Source organism: Mustela nivalis (assembly GCF_964662115.1).
Source record: "Mustela nivalis genome assembly, chromosome: 12".
Classification (NCBI taxonomy): domain Eukaryota; kingdom Metazoa; phylum Chordata; class Mammalia; order Carnivora; family Mustelidae; genus Mustela; species Mustela nivalis.
Window position 1 is genome coordinate 88,352,620 of NC_139031.1, and position 14,851 is coordinate 88,367,470.

At 41.8% G+C, this 14,851-nt stretch overlaps 1 protein-coding gene across 2 annotated transcripts in view; it reads left to right on the forward strand.

Moving 5' to 3' along the window:
* The first annotated feature begins 1,823 nt into the window (after positions 1–1,823).
* The window catches only part of STARD3NL (STARD3 N-terminal like), a 53,460-nt gene continuing 40,432 nt past the window's right edge, over positions 1,824–14,851 (forward strand). The window contains exons 1-2 of one of the 2 annotated variants that reach the window (XM_082692030.1): positions 1,830–2,027; positions 11,645–11,698. The gene's annotated coding sequence lies outside the window, so the exon portion shown is untranslated. Of the gene's footprint in view, positions 2,028–11,644; positions 11,699–14,851 lie in introns of both variants that reach the window. The other variant, XM_082692029.1, reaches the window with a different exon arrangement.

A 14,851-nucleotide genomic window follows, 5' to 3' on the forward strand; every position in this document is an offset into this window, starting at 1 on the left:
CAAGAATATTTATAGTACTATCACTTGTGGCCACCCCAACTTCAAACAACTTCACCTCAAGCAATATTAGAATAAATGGAGAAACTTTGGAAGTGTATACAAAAATGAAAACAAACAACTACATTCTTTAATATGAATCAATATTATAGACATAGTACTGAGCTAAAAGAGCCACACAAGAGCACATACTACCTCTGTCCATATACAATGGTTCAGGCAGGCAAAACTAATTTTGGTAGTAAAATTCAAATAGTAGCTATTTCTGTCCAGGCGTGCAATGACTAGAACAAGTATAAGGAGAGATTCTATGTTCCTGGTAAATTTTCAAAATCTTGATCTAGGAGATGCTTACACAAGTTCATTCACTTTCCTACCAACACATACACTCATGATTACTGCACTTCTTTTGCACAAGTGTTATCCTTCAAAAATTTTTTCACACTGATCAGTTCAGAAATTTTTTTAAATTAAATTTGTTTCCATTTTAGCAAGTGCAGGGAGTTGCTCATATATTACAGGTAAGAATGCAAGTTGTAACAGCTACTTAAAGGAGCAAATGAAAGAATCTACTATGAAGATTTAAAATTTGCTATGAAGAATCTACTCTGAAAATTCTCTTTCCAGCACATTCACTTGCTTGTATTTCTACCCTGGAGAATAGTTGGATACAGGTACAAAAAGGAGTAGCATTTATGTATGTATGTATGTATGTATTTTCAGCATGCATTTATGTTCAATGTAGCAATGCTTCTGACAGAAAAACAAAAAAGAGATTAAGTACATATCCAACGGTAAGGAAATAATAAATTGTATCTATTGGTTCCGAGGACTGCCATGAAGTATCTTAAAAGAATGAGGTAGATCTATATAGAGATACGGAAAAATCTCAAGAATATAATGTTGATTGGAAAAAAAAAAAAAAGCCTACACATATGTAAATGCATAGGAACTAGAAGTCATCATATAGGGACTGGGTTTGTAATTAGGGCCTGAATATGATTTTAGCCTATTTGTAACGTTTACATTTACTATTATGTGTAATTTAAAATTGATCATAGCACTTAGAACGTCTACTTTGAAAGGCTATCCATCCAGAAAGTAACAGTGGTTCCCTCCAAGAGGCGAACTGAATGCCTGAGAAACTGGAAGCGGAAAAAATTTTCACTGTATGACCTTCTACACCTTTAAATATTTGAACTATATATCATCTATTGGTAAAAAGATCTTTTAAAACTTAAAGGTAATTTGAATTAAAAAAATCGTTAAAAGGCGCCCCATCTCGCGGGAAAACAAATATAATTATATGGGACTATAATTATTATGCCACAGGAGAACAGAGAAAGGGTCTCCTAAATAAGTCTGGGGGCTTTGAGGAGAATTCAAATTGGAGGTGACGTTTCAACAGAGAAATATAAGGTCCTACTTTTTCATTCTCCACCGGAGAGCACAGTGGGAAGTGCCAGGGACCCTGAAATCCAGGCCATGACTATTTTCCGCAAACTGGAACCTAAAACTCCACCACGAGACTGCAGGAAAGCGAAAGAAGCAAAATCTCCCGCAGGGGAGAAGCGGCCCATTAACAAAACACCGCGGGACAACACTCAATCAAGTCCAACCAGCTCGAGGCTCTCAAAACGAAGTCCAGATTCACACCCTCCCCTCGGGCCAAGCCAGCCCGCCCCCTCCCGGCTTCTTGTGTCGCTTACTGGGCAGCAAATGATCGACAGACCCTTGCACCAATCGCTGGCTCTGTTACGGGGGGCACGCAGGCCGCCGCCCAGTCTTTGGTCCCTCCGGCGAGGTGAGCCTCTGTGCGTCGACGTCAGCGTGTTGACGTCACGGGCCGGGTACTCGAAGAGGGCAGGGGGTGGTTGACTGCCGGCGGTGGGCTGCGCGTCGGCTGCTAGGCTTGGTGCCCGGGCCCGCCCCGCCAAGCCCCGCCCCTCCGCCCGCCTGGCGCGGGCGCAACCACGGAACCGCTGTCCCCGGGCCAGCCTGGGGCGGCCGGCCCGAAACCACCCGATAAGGTAGGCTGGGTTTCTCGTCACCCTATTTGACAGATTGGAAAACTGAGTCACCCGGGATCAAATGACTTGCCCGGGGCTCATGGTAGACCCCTGAACGGAGGCCAGAGCCGGAGCGTCGGGTGTTTGCGGAGCGCTGCGCGGTCCTCGGGGAGGAGGAGGGGCTAGGCAGGCTGTGTTTATACAGGATGCAAAAGTGAAGTTGCAGAATGCTGAGCCCCACCTCGTTCCAGCGCTGAGGCTGGGATGCTGGTAGAGAGGTCTGCATTCCTTCCCCCTGCGGACCTCCAGGAGTCCTCGGTGGGGTCCCGCCCCGTGCCGGCGCCATGGGCCCTCCGGAGTTAACCACGAACGGTGACTAGGGTGATGCGTGGGTTATACAGACAAGGTCGATCGTTGGCCTCTTTTACTCATTAAGAAAATCTGTGTTCAAAACAAAACAGCATTGAAAAATCAAAGCCCAAGTTATGAGTGTTGTGGCCCTAGTTTCATTTCACTGCCTTGCCCACTCATAGTATCCGGCCATATTTTGAAATCAAAGTAGCATGCTTATTTTTGTTTAGGATTTTCTAGAAAGAGGGTTTTTCTGTTTGTTTGTTTTTGTCCCCTCCCCCGCTTTTGTTCAAATATGGGTTAACATTGTGGAACTTTTCTTACCCTTCCATTAATGTGCCAGTTATTCACCATGTCATTTGTCTTCTATTTCACAGATGGAATCACTGAATTCATCACTTGACTCAGTAATAGTTTGGATAAGTTTAGCAAGGTAACCAAGTAACAGGTCTAATTTCTCAAATATCCAGGAATTAGTTCAGATTGTTTACCTCAGAATCTTTGTTGAGAAAGGTTCTGAAAGATAATTCAGATAATTCAGTGTACCACCTACCCATCTACTCTCTTTCTAAAAGCAGGATCTCAAAAAATAAAACTTTTACGACCTTTGCTTTATGCATAGATTCATTCCCATAAAGTGAAAATGTGTGGTGTACAGTATGTACATACATATATAATATTTTCCTTAAAAATTCATTCTCTTTAAATCTTGGTAAAGCAGTGAACTTTTAAGTCTGCATGATTGCATAAAACTGCATTAAAGAAGTGAAATTGAAGTCACTTTGGGAGACTTTTCCTTATGTTCACAGGATGGCAATTTCAATCATTTCAGTTTATTCTTTGAACAAGTTTATCAGATGAGTACCCCATCTGTGCCACATTTTGGTTTGAGGTGTTGGAGATTGAAAAGTTTACTTAGTTTACTGCCCTCAAATACCTTCCATTTTGGTGTCTAATAAACATGTAAAGAAAAAATGACTATTTTAAATAATGATAAATGATAGAAAAAATAGTTCAGGATAAGGGGATAGAGTGTGACTGGGATATGGGGGAGTAAGAGAGAATTTAGATATGGTGACAAGAGAAGGTTTCCTTGAGGAAGTGATAGTTTGATGAGACCTAAGTGTTTAGAATGAGTCAGCCATGGGAAGATCTGGTGGAAGTTTCCAGGCAGACACTGCAGTGCAAAGGAGCTAAAGGAAAAATGGGCTTAGAGTATACCAGGGGTAAAAGAGAAACCATGTGGAATGGATTGAACCTTGGAGAGAGTGAGGTGGGGGGAGATGACACTTGAGAGGTGGGCATTCAGGCAAAAGGCATAGGATTTGTGTGTTGCCAAACGCCTCTTTATTTAATGGTCCTCATAGACTCTAGCTAGCTCTCTGTTTTATTTTGGTTATGAAATCATTGCAGCAATTCATTATGTATATATTTTTTCACCAGTAGTCTTCTCTCTTTCCCTTTAGCACAGTGTCTCATGCTGTTTTTTTCCCATTCATTATTATGTGCAGGACTCTCAGCCTCTGCTTGTCTTCAGCTCCCTGCTTTTATCCTTCCTTCCTATGAGCCCTCCAATCTTTATGTGGGGTCACCCTTTGGAAAGGACTGGCAGTCACTCCCTGCTCTTGTCCAAGCTGAGTTTTAGGAAACTGCATGGTCAAGTGGATTACCATTTTTCATCAGAGATTTTAACTAACCAGAGAGTTAATGTCTGCCTTTATTTAGTGCCTACACTGTGCCAGGAGCATTACATACATTCTGTCCTTCCAACATATTGCAAAGGTAAATATTAATCCTTCTTGATCAGAAGGGAAGCTTGTACTTCAGCCATCTAGCTAGTACTGAGTGAGCGTAGATTCGAACATTCCAGCTAGCCTGACCCCAAAGCCTAATCCATGTTACTCTACCTCACTGCTTCTCTGAATACCTAGCTACAGCTACAAATCTCTATTATTTGAAGTTATATATTTTTTGAAGTTATATGTTTTGAAATGGCATTTTAGAGATCATGATTTAGTCTTCTTATTTTATAAAGATTTTATTTACTTATTTGAGAGAGAGAGTGCTGGAGTAAGGGGCGGGGCAGAAAGAGAGGGAGAAGCAGGCTTCCTGCTGAGCAGAGAGCCTGATGCTGGGTTTGATCCCAGGACCCAGAGAATCATCACCCCAGCCTAAGGCAGATGCATAACTGACTGAGCCACCCAGGCGCCCCTGAGAATACAGTATTTTTGTTAGTAGATTTATAAATTTTTGTTAGTAGGCAGTGGTTTCGAAATGATTTTTTTTTTAAGATTTTGTTTATTTATTCGGCAGAGAGAGAGTGAGTGAGGGTGCACACAAGCAGGGGGAGCAACAGGCAGAGGGAGAGGGAGAAGTAGGCTCGATCCCAGGACCCTGGAATTATGACCTGAGTGGAAGGCAGACACCGACTAAGCCACCCCGGTGCCCCTCAAAAATGACTATAAAATTTAAGGTTTAATTGCACACATCTTTTTTTTTTTTTTTTCCTTTTTAAAGATTTTTATTTATTTATTTGAGAGAGAGAGAGGGAGAAGCCAGATCCCTTCTGAGCAGGGAGCCCAATGTGTGGCTTTATCCTAGGACCCTGGGATCATGACCTGAGCTGAAGGTAGATGCTTAACTGACTGAGCCACCCAGGTGCCCCTAATTGCACACATCTTTGAAAGGGAGTTCAAAACTTGTTACTGAATTCCTAGCATTAACCTTGTGCTTACAGGTGTGGGAACATTGTGTAGAGCTGCTGGCTCATACTCTTGTAAGCAAGTGGAGTTTCTTCCTAGAATTGAGGACGTCTTTGGGTCAGCTTTGGGATATAGCTTCTTTCTTGGTACTATATAATCAGTTTAAAAAATTAAGTAAAAATCGGTTCATGGATTTTATGGTTAAAAAATGAGTTGCTATGTTCTCCAATTTAAAAATACTCATTATTTATTTCCAAGCTTTGCTTCTTATGACTGGGATATGGTAGGTGAGTAATAGTAAACTAACAAATAGTTCAATTTACTTTCTGGTGATTTCTTGACTCTCCTGTAATGTAATAGGGATTGTCTTTCATTAGTTGAATTAGAATTATGTAAATGCATTTATCTTTCTTACACATTGGAAAGTCTTAAATTTAGGCAAAAGAGAGCTTTTGCTCTTTAAGCCATTCACTGGGTATTTTGACTGAGTTTCTCTGTCCTTCAAGATTGTTCGTGCAACCAATGTCCATGTTTTGAAGATCTAGGCTGTGATGAATTGGTCTCAGACTCTAGCGCCATCCTTCCCCGAACCCAGTGCCCCAGACTGAACCGGCTGTTTCAGCTTCCGTGTCTTTGCTTGTGTTCTGCCTGGAATGCCTCATAGATGGACAAATCCAGCCAAAGTTCTGCCTGTCCTTCCATGTTTCATTTGTGCTGCTTATTTAATGGAATATTTCCTTCTTTAACGGAAGCCTTCTCTTTCATAACACTTTTGGGAGTCTTTCTTTGTGATGTAGTTTACCAATCCTGGTATCTTTGATAATTCACTCTTTTATACATGGGTGTTCAAATTATATGTTTGCTTGAGCTTAGGAGACACTTAACTATTCTTGTTATACATGCAAAGTTTTTTGTAGCTTGTAGAGCCCTTTAGTTTTATTATACTTTTATCATCTCATCTTTGAGAGAAGCACTGTTCTGTTTTTCTTGGCTTTGATTCAACAGAACCTCTTTCCTGTTTCAGTTAAGGGTCTGACTTCTGCAGTTACCAAGGGATCCCTTGAGAGGAACTCAAATCTTTGGGTTATAAGTGGTCACAAGTAAAAATCATTGTTGCCTGTGTTTATGGTACTGGATAATATAATAGCAGTTCTAGCTTTTGAATATTAAAAATTAGAAAAGGCCCAGAGAGCCTAGCCAGGGATGCATGTGGTGCTGGGCTAAGAAGCCTGGTCCGTATCCCTGGCTGGAGACAGCGGAGGCTTGCACCAGATGTCATGAGTTCTACTGTCCTGCAGAGCTCGAGCCTGTCTGAGCTATTTTACTTGTTTTGCTTGTTCTCAGTCTGGATCTTGAAGGTACCTGTTGTGATGACTCCCCATCACAGGACCCCTGCCAGCCTGCAGGATATTCCTGCGCAGGCACTGGAGTGGTACGGGGTTTGGTTGACTCTTTAGTTTAAAACCCTTCTCCTCTACTTCTCGTCTTGTCACAGTTTTCCAAAAACTATCTTGGGACCAGTGGGCATCCTCAGTGTATAAAACTTGGAGTGGAGAGGAATTTGGCCTAGTACCCTCTAAGTTGCAGTAGTCACTGGTTTCCACCACCCAGTGTGCTTTTCAAATCCTGTGCATTATTGCTCCCCTGGGTGTATTCTTGTTTGCTTTTTGTTTTAGGAAAATAGACTCTCATATTTTTGTTTTTGTTTTCTTTATATCAACCACTTGCTTGTTGAGTGAATATGTGGAACCAGGGAGTTTCAAGTACATTTTGCTATTTGTGTCGTACTTAAATTCATCAAGCAAGGAGTTCCTGAGCTATCAGAAATTTCTCCAGCTGAGCCAGGAGTACCAGCCAGTCCTCGCTTTGGGCATTATTGATAAGAGCTCACACTTAAAAGAGGGCTTCCTTTGGGCCAGCGCTGTTCTCATCGCTTTGTGTCTGGATTGCTCATCCTGTTGACATTTTGGGCTGGCTAGTTGTTGATGTTGTTGTGGGAGCCATCCTACAGCATCCCTGGACTCTAACCAGATGCCAGGGACACCTCCCCCAGTTGTGACAACCAAAAACGTCTCACTGGCCCCAATACCTGCCCAACCGCTGCTTTCTAGAAACTAATGTATTCCTCGCAAAAGCTCTCTGAAGTACATTACATCATAATTGTCCTCATTTTACAGAAGGAGAAGCTGAGACACAGAGAGGTTAAAGTAGCTTGTCTCAGGTTACACAGATAGTAAGGAGGGGACTGACACTAGGCAGTGTTCTTTGTGAGCCCCGTCCTCCCACAGCCAGCTGAGACTGGACCCCAACTATTGGGGATCCAAAGACCACGTAAACTAGGAGCCCAAACAAATGCCAAGAAGGACTAGGTGGGGCTGCATGTAAGTGAGGTGGCAGGATGTCAAACTGGGGAGCTGGGAAATATTGCCAGGATTGCCTATATTTGAAGAGAAACTAGAAATTTGGATCTATGAGGGGGAAAGTCTCATATTTTAGTATTTTAGTATTGGCAATTCGGTGTTTCTCTCTTGCCCTCTGTGTGTACAGGTGGTAAAATACACATTTTTATAGGACAGAGAGAAAGCATAAATTCTGGAATCCTGTAATGATTGTATCCTTGGAGAAGCAAACCACAACTGCACCTCACTTTGTGGCAGCCAGAAACCCATTGAGTCTGGTTTAATGCTTTGAAGAGCATCTCTGCCTGCATTTCAGTAGCCAATGGACAGCTGTGGCCTTTGACGCATTTTCCTTGTCCTCAGTCTCTGACCCCCTTAGTCGAGCCTGTGTACCCTCATGCCCCGGCTCTAGGTATGAAAAGCGAGCCCTCACTCCCGTGCTGACCATCCATGGCCCTTGTCACCTGTCCTCTTTCCTGGCCCAGCCGCACCCTCTGAGGCATGCTCACATGGGGTCCCTCCCAGACCGTCCATGGCTCACTGGTCCTGGACATGCTCCTGCACCTCCGTTTTTAATTTACTCCAGTCTTCCCCTTATTCACAATATGCATTTCCTTTCCATTTCTTGCAAAGTCATATGTTTACTCTTGGGCCAGCTTTTTCATGAAGCCTTTTCTAGTCACCACAATCCAAAGTTCAGTCTTCTCTGTATTATAATTATCTTAGGCTTTGATTTCTAATTATTTGTATAACCATTTTACCTCCTTTATAAAACTGTTCTACTTAAGGATCAAGGGCTTGTCTTTCTCATTTTGGTTTTCCTCACAGCTTCTAGCATAGTATTTTACTTGTGGTAGATTTTAATATCTGTCTACTTGGGTCCCATTCCTTTAGTGGTTTCTTTCCCTTTTTCCATATATTTATATCAGTTTATGTAGTGTGTTGTTGGGATGACTTCAGTAAATAGCATTGAAAATACATTGGAATAAGAGATGACCAAATTAATTAATTTGGGACGTTTTGATTCATTGTTTTGTCAGTTACAGTAATTAAAGAAAGTTAAATATTCTTGGTTCATTTAACGTAATATACTGAAATCCCAGACATGTGTATAAATTTGCCTAATTTTAGTTAACAAGCACCCAGACCCCAGACTTTTATATGATGATATTTGTGATTCATGAATTAAACAAACAAATCAAATGCATAACCCATAGCTAGGCATTTCCCTAGGTGTGAAGGATTATATGTCTACATGTCTTGTAGGAACCGTTGGTCTAGCACTGGGAAAAGGACATGTGAATAATGTGTGAAAGATTCGAGGTGCCATAAAAGATGCATGACATGTGTGTCATCCAGTGAGTTTATGGAAGGTTTCTTTGAGGAAGTGGTACTTAAGCTTCCTTAAATAGTGAACAGGCTTTTATTGCTGTTGTTTAAGTGCTCTGATGATAAGACTCTCCAGGAAAATGGAGCATTAGAGCAAAGGCATGGATGGTGAAATTTCCTCCTGCACAGGGAACTAAAAATAGTCCCCTATGACTAGAGCCCTAAGTATGAGAGAAAGGGGATAAAATGGTTCGTTCGAGTTTTCATTTTTTAAAAAAAACTAGCGTGATACCAGGATGGAAGATGTTTCAGAGATGAGTGAGTCTGAATTATTGAGTAATGTGAATGAGTGATAATTGGGAAAACTGGAAAAGTCCAGTAAAAGATATTAGGGAACGACATGGTCACCAGTTCGGAAGATGAAGCTCATAGCAGAATCAAATTTAATGCTTATCTTCATAATAAAAGCTGTACACAAGAAATAATGGGTTATTATTTGTTAGTTTTTCCTTCCCTAAATATTTTTTGAAGTATTTACGGGTAGTATGTATGTTCTACACCAATATCTGTATTTTTAAGTCATTCTTACAGTTTTGTTTTAGACTTTGTAATTACTTATCTCTTGTTACATTATTTGAGAGCAAATAATGGAGCTGGTTTCAAACCTTTTTGAGAACCTTGAGAGCTTAAAGAGATCCTACTACTTTTTTTTTTTTTTTTTTAGATTTTATTTATTTATTTGACAGAGATTATAAGTAGGCAGAGAGGCAGGCAGAGAGAGAAGGAAGCAGGCTCTCTGCGGAACGGAGAGCCTGATGTGGGGCTCAATCCCAGGACCCTGGGATCATGACCTAAGCCTAAGGCAGAGGCTTTAACCCACTGAGCCACCCAGGCGCCCGAGCTCCTACTACTTTTATGATATCCTCTACCTCTGTAACATTCTCTAAATCCGTTCTCATTATGAGGCTTTAATTCTGTTTCCTGAGTATATTAGCCTATAACTGCACTGAGTCTTATGTGGTCTTTGTTTTTGTGATTCTGTTTCCTGAAGCATAAGCTAAAGTCATCTGATGCTGATCTTCTGAAGATCAGTTTCCTATATGGCCACCTATGAAGTCTGATGAAAGAAGGAAAGGTTACAGTTTTTTTTTCCCCCTTCAAATCCAGATGTCAAGATTTTGCCATTGATTTTCCTAATCTGTCATGTGCACCAAGCCGACCTTCACCCACCATAAAGATTAGTAATTATGTTAGGAACTATGTGCCATTTTGTATACCAGAGTAGGAGGTGACATATGTAACTTCTGCCTGTTGGTAGATACTCCTGGGCAAAGATGTGAATGACCGTTCCTTCTCTTGGCTTGTCCTGGTTTGTGAATTAGGGAGTTGGCCTTGGATAATGCTAGGGGCAGTTGATACTCTGTCTTCCCTGGCATTGCTCTTGGTGTACTACTTCTCCCAGTGTTGGAGCCACCAAGGAGCAGTGAGGAGAGGATGGCTTTGTCAGCTAGAGTGACATTTGCAGGAATGTTTATTTCTCCTCTTTTTTTTTTTTTTTAAGATTTTATTTATTTATTTGACAGACAGAGATCACAAGTAGTCAGAGAGGCAGGCGGAGAGAGAGAGAGGGAAGCAGGCTCCCTGTGGAGCAGAGAGCCCGATGCGGGGCTCGATCCCAGGACGCTGAGATCATGACCTGAGCCGAAGGCAGCGGCTTAACCCACTGAGCCACCCAGGCGCCCCTATTTCTCCTCTTTCACGGAAAGGGTCTTGTGCCTTTGAATGAAGAGAAACCCTGCTCCTCGCTTCTGAATAACCACCTTAGCTTTGCTGTCTACTTGTCAGCTGGCCAGCTACAGCTGGCTACTCTACAGTTTTTCCCCTGTAGAGGAGATAAGTTTGGGGAGGGCTCTGTAGAATGTGTGATGAACATATTCTTAATTCTAGTCATTGAGATGAAGAGAGACGGTTACTAAAAGAAGTGTCCACTTGTAGCCACTTGGCTATGATTCGTGGGAGGTCATTGAGCTCACTGTCTTGGGACATTATTGATTTTCAGATAGAGATCAATAAGATCGCAGTTCTGTCCTGAGAACCCAAATCCTCTTTTTGAAAATTGCTTGCAGTGAGCACTGACGAAATGGCAGTACATGGCGCAGAGATGTCTTCATATGCATTGGAAAATATTTAGGTTGCATAACTGAGGGATTTGTTGGTTTACAGCTTCCTCTGGAGCTTCTGGGGTGTAAATGAAACTGGCCGCTGTGTGTGCAGGGCAGGGACAGTGAAGAAAGAGGCAGACCATTTCACATTTGCCATGGCAGTTGTAGGGATGAAGGAACTTACTTACAAGGCTTGTCTTGAGCAGTTGCAAGATGAGTAGTTTTCCTCACCCGGCCTCCAGAATCTTCAAAGTTTATGTCAAGGCCTCAAGTGAGTTCAGTCAGTCACACACACCCAGTCCAGATGGTCTCAGCACCACAGTTCTATTTCAAGCCTGTATCTTTGGAGCAGCTTCTGAGAGTGAGGAAGACGAGCAGAATATACATTCCAAGGACAGGAAAGGGGGTGGGGAGTCTCCCGGTGGCCAGGTCCAGCTCACAGGTTGGCTGGTGGTCACATCGTGACGATCTCCTCCAAAGGAAGTAATATGATGGTTGACTCCATCATTGCTAAAGCTGGTAGCACATCCTGAGAGGAAGTTTTAAATATTCATGAGAATGTGTGCACTAAGGAGGAACACGGTTGCTCTGAATTACCACCTACTGACGGTTGAGAGTACTAATGAATGCAAAATCGGGAAAAATAGTGCTAACTCCATAATAACCATAATAACTGATTTCCTGTGATTTTTTAGGAAAGCTAAAAGTAGATTTTGTTCTGTGGGAAGAAGAAAAAGTTCTGGAAAATGGTGAGTAGTCAGCAACCAAGAAAATCAGCAGTCTTTTATACCTGTGGAAATGACTTTGTTTGACTCATGAAGGGAAATGGGGTTATGTATAGCTTCTGTGACCTAGAAGATTAAAATAAAGTTGTTTCTAGGTGAGCTGTGAAGGTAGTATATGAGTATAGAAGTTAGAGCTGAAGCTGTGAAAGGGAGAAAAGCTGTAAAAATCTATTTGAGCACCAAAAGAGATCTACTAGGAGAAGACTCAGAGTTTGGAAAGAAACAGTAGAAGTTGGAGGGAAGTAGCTGTAGAGACCACGTTGTTCCAGTTATTCTGGGCCACCTGATAGCTGTTTTTGAAAAAGATGAATATTCTTGTTTGCCAGAGCCCATCTTGAGAGAGATTTTTAAATTTGGATGGTGATGAGATGTGGCTGTAACCTGCCAGCCATCTGACTCAGCCAGGGCTGGTGGCGTAATTGTCTACCGAGTTGTCAACCCTTGCGGAGGTAGTGAGCGAACAACATGAACTACCCAACGTGACTGGCCATTCCATGGCGTGCTGCCATTTTGCCAACCTGTGATCTGTGGAAGAACAAATCTACATTGTCAAGTGTCCTTCCTCTCCCCAGCTGGCTCATCTTCCCTTGGACCAGGCAACACCCAGGGGCATGGTTATTGTCGGGGTACTCACTTGACTAGCTTCCTTCCTTCTTCTCTTCCTTTTCCTCCCTCTCTCCCTCCCTCCCTCCTTCCTTCCTTCCTTCCTTCCTTCCTTCCTTCCTTTCTTCCTCTTCGTCATTCCCTTCTATTATTTATCTAGCTGTCTCCTCAAGTAGATGGCAGTTCTGAAAGCAAGGGAACACTTAACATTGCTTTTTGAAACCTTTTAAATGTCCTTGGGGCTTTACATTTTGTAGGTGTTCAGTGCTTATTATTTAATAAAATGAGAATTTTAGTGGACTTAGAGTGGGCCCCATCTTAATTATTTTCTGTTCTACAGATAAAGGAGCCTTGTTTTTTTTTTCTCATCTTTTATGGAAAGAAGGGAGGACATTCAAATTTCTGTTTTATTGAATGCTTTTAACTTCCATCCCTAAGCTACTAACTCTAAAATTTCTCTCTCTAGTTCAGATCGCTTCCCTGAACTCCTGACTTCTTTCTGGCAATTTCCTTTAATAATAATAACTATCTACTTGGATATTAATAAGCATTTCAAACTTGATGTGTCCAAACTGAACTGATGTTCTTCCTCGAAGTTGCCTTTCCACGATCTTCTCCATTTCCGTAAATAGCAGCCCCATCCTTCAATTTCCCCAGGCTGTAAACCCAGCAGTTCTCTTTTTATCCTTCCTTTATCCCTGACCCCACAGCCAACCCATCAACAAGTGCTTTCAACTCTGTATTTAGAACCAGTCTGTTCTTACCACCTCCATGCTACCATGCTAGTCTACTAAGTCAGTGTTTTACCTCCTTCCGGAATCTGTTACCGTATCTGCTGATTGGTCTTCCTGCTTCTATGACTCTCTCAGCTAGAGAGCCTCTGCTGAAAACCTTCAGTGTCTTCCTGTCTCATTAAAATCTTTACAGTGGCCTATAAGGTTTTCTGCCTCTTCTCAACTTCTCTCTTATCTCCTCCTGCTGCTCTTCAGTTTTTTTTGTTGTTGTTGTTGTTTGTTTTTGTTTGTTTCTTATTTGCCTGACAGAGATCACAAGTAGGCAGAGAGATGGCAGAGAGAGAGAGGAGGAAGCAGGCTTCCTGCTGAGCAGAGAGCCCGATGCGGGGCTGGATCCCAGGACCCTGAGATCATGACCTGAGTCACCCAGACGCCCCTGCTCTCCAGTTCTGTTACTTAGCTACAGCCAAGCTGAAAGCTAATGACTGTCTGTACTCCAGGGTGGCCAAGTCCACCCACCTCAGGGCAGTGCCCTTACTCTTCCCTCTCCCTGCAATGCTCTTTGCTGGTCTTTGCTCCACCTCGTCGGTGAGGTCATTGTAAACACGCAGTTTAAATGTACAGTGCTTTTTTATTTACCTCCTGCCCCCTTTAGAAAGTCTGCCTTCCAGAGGGAGAGAGAGAATCCCAAGCCAGTTCCCCACTGAGTGGGCAGCTAGATGTGGGGATGGATCCTGCAACCCTGATATCATGACCCCAGCTGAAATCAAGTCAGACATCTAACCAGTTGAGCACCCAGGCACCCCTGATGTAACTTTTTTTTATAAGCAGCTTCTGATTCAATAGCCTATTCACTTATTTCCACTGATAAACAATCATGTTATTTTCAGTTTTTATGTGACTCTAACCCAATAAACATGCTTGTGAATAAATACTAAAAAAAAAAAAAAAAAAGTCTGCCTTCTTCCCAGGTCATGATCTCAGGGTTCTGGGATCGAGCCTTGAGTCAGCCTCCCTGCTCAGCAGCCAGTCTGCTTCTCTCTCTCCCTCTGTGATCTCTCTCTCACTCTCGCTCACTCTCAAATAAATAAAGTCTTTAAAAAAATGAAAAAGAAAGTAAGCTCTGTGAGCATAGGAAATATTTTTTATTTTGTTCGTTGCCACATCCTATGTTCAGAGGAAGACCTGGTACAGCTTTTCGGTGGTCGATACATATTTGTAGAGTAAATGAAGTAGACATAGTATATTCCTGGCAAACTTTGAATTTTCAGAAATTATCAGGTGCAATTTTAAAATTTTGTAGTACACATCTAGATTCAGTTTCTCAGTATATGTTTGAGTTCGCCTCATAAATTTTGCAAACATCAATATACATTTATCCAGCCATCTTTAAATCTTAATATTTCTATATTTAGTGTCAAAAAAAGTTCACTAATATTTTTACTATTGCTATAGAAATAGATTGCTTAGAAATTAAGTTTCTATAAAAACAGGTTTGGGCTGACGATTCACAGATCTGTACCCCTGGGGATAAAAATACATTATATGTTTATTTAAAAAAAATTAATTAATTAAAAAAAACAGGTTTGGGTTTGGGAGATAAATTAGTGTTGTTAGAAGACTTACTTAAAAATACTATAGCATATTTGTTTTTTGCTTTAATTTTTTGTGGTCATTGATACCAATTTCTAAATAAATCTTAGTCCTAAAGCATATCATTGAAAGGTTAAGTCCTATTTATGCACATATGGTTACTTTGATCTGCTGATATTAGCAGAAA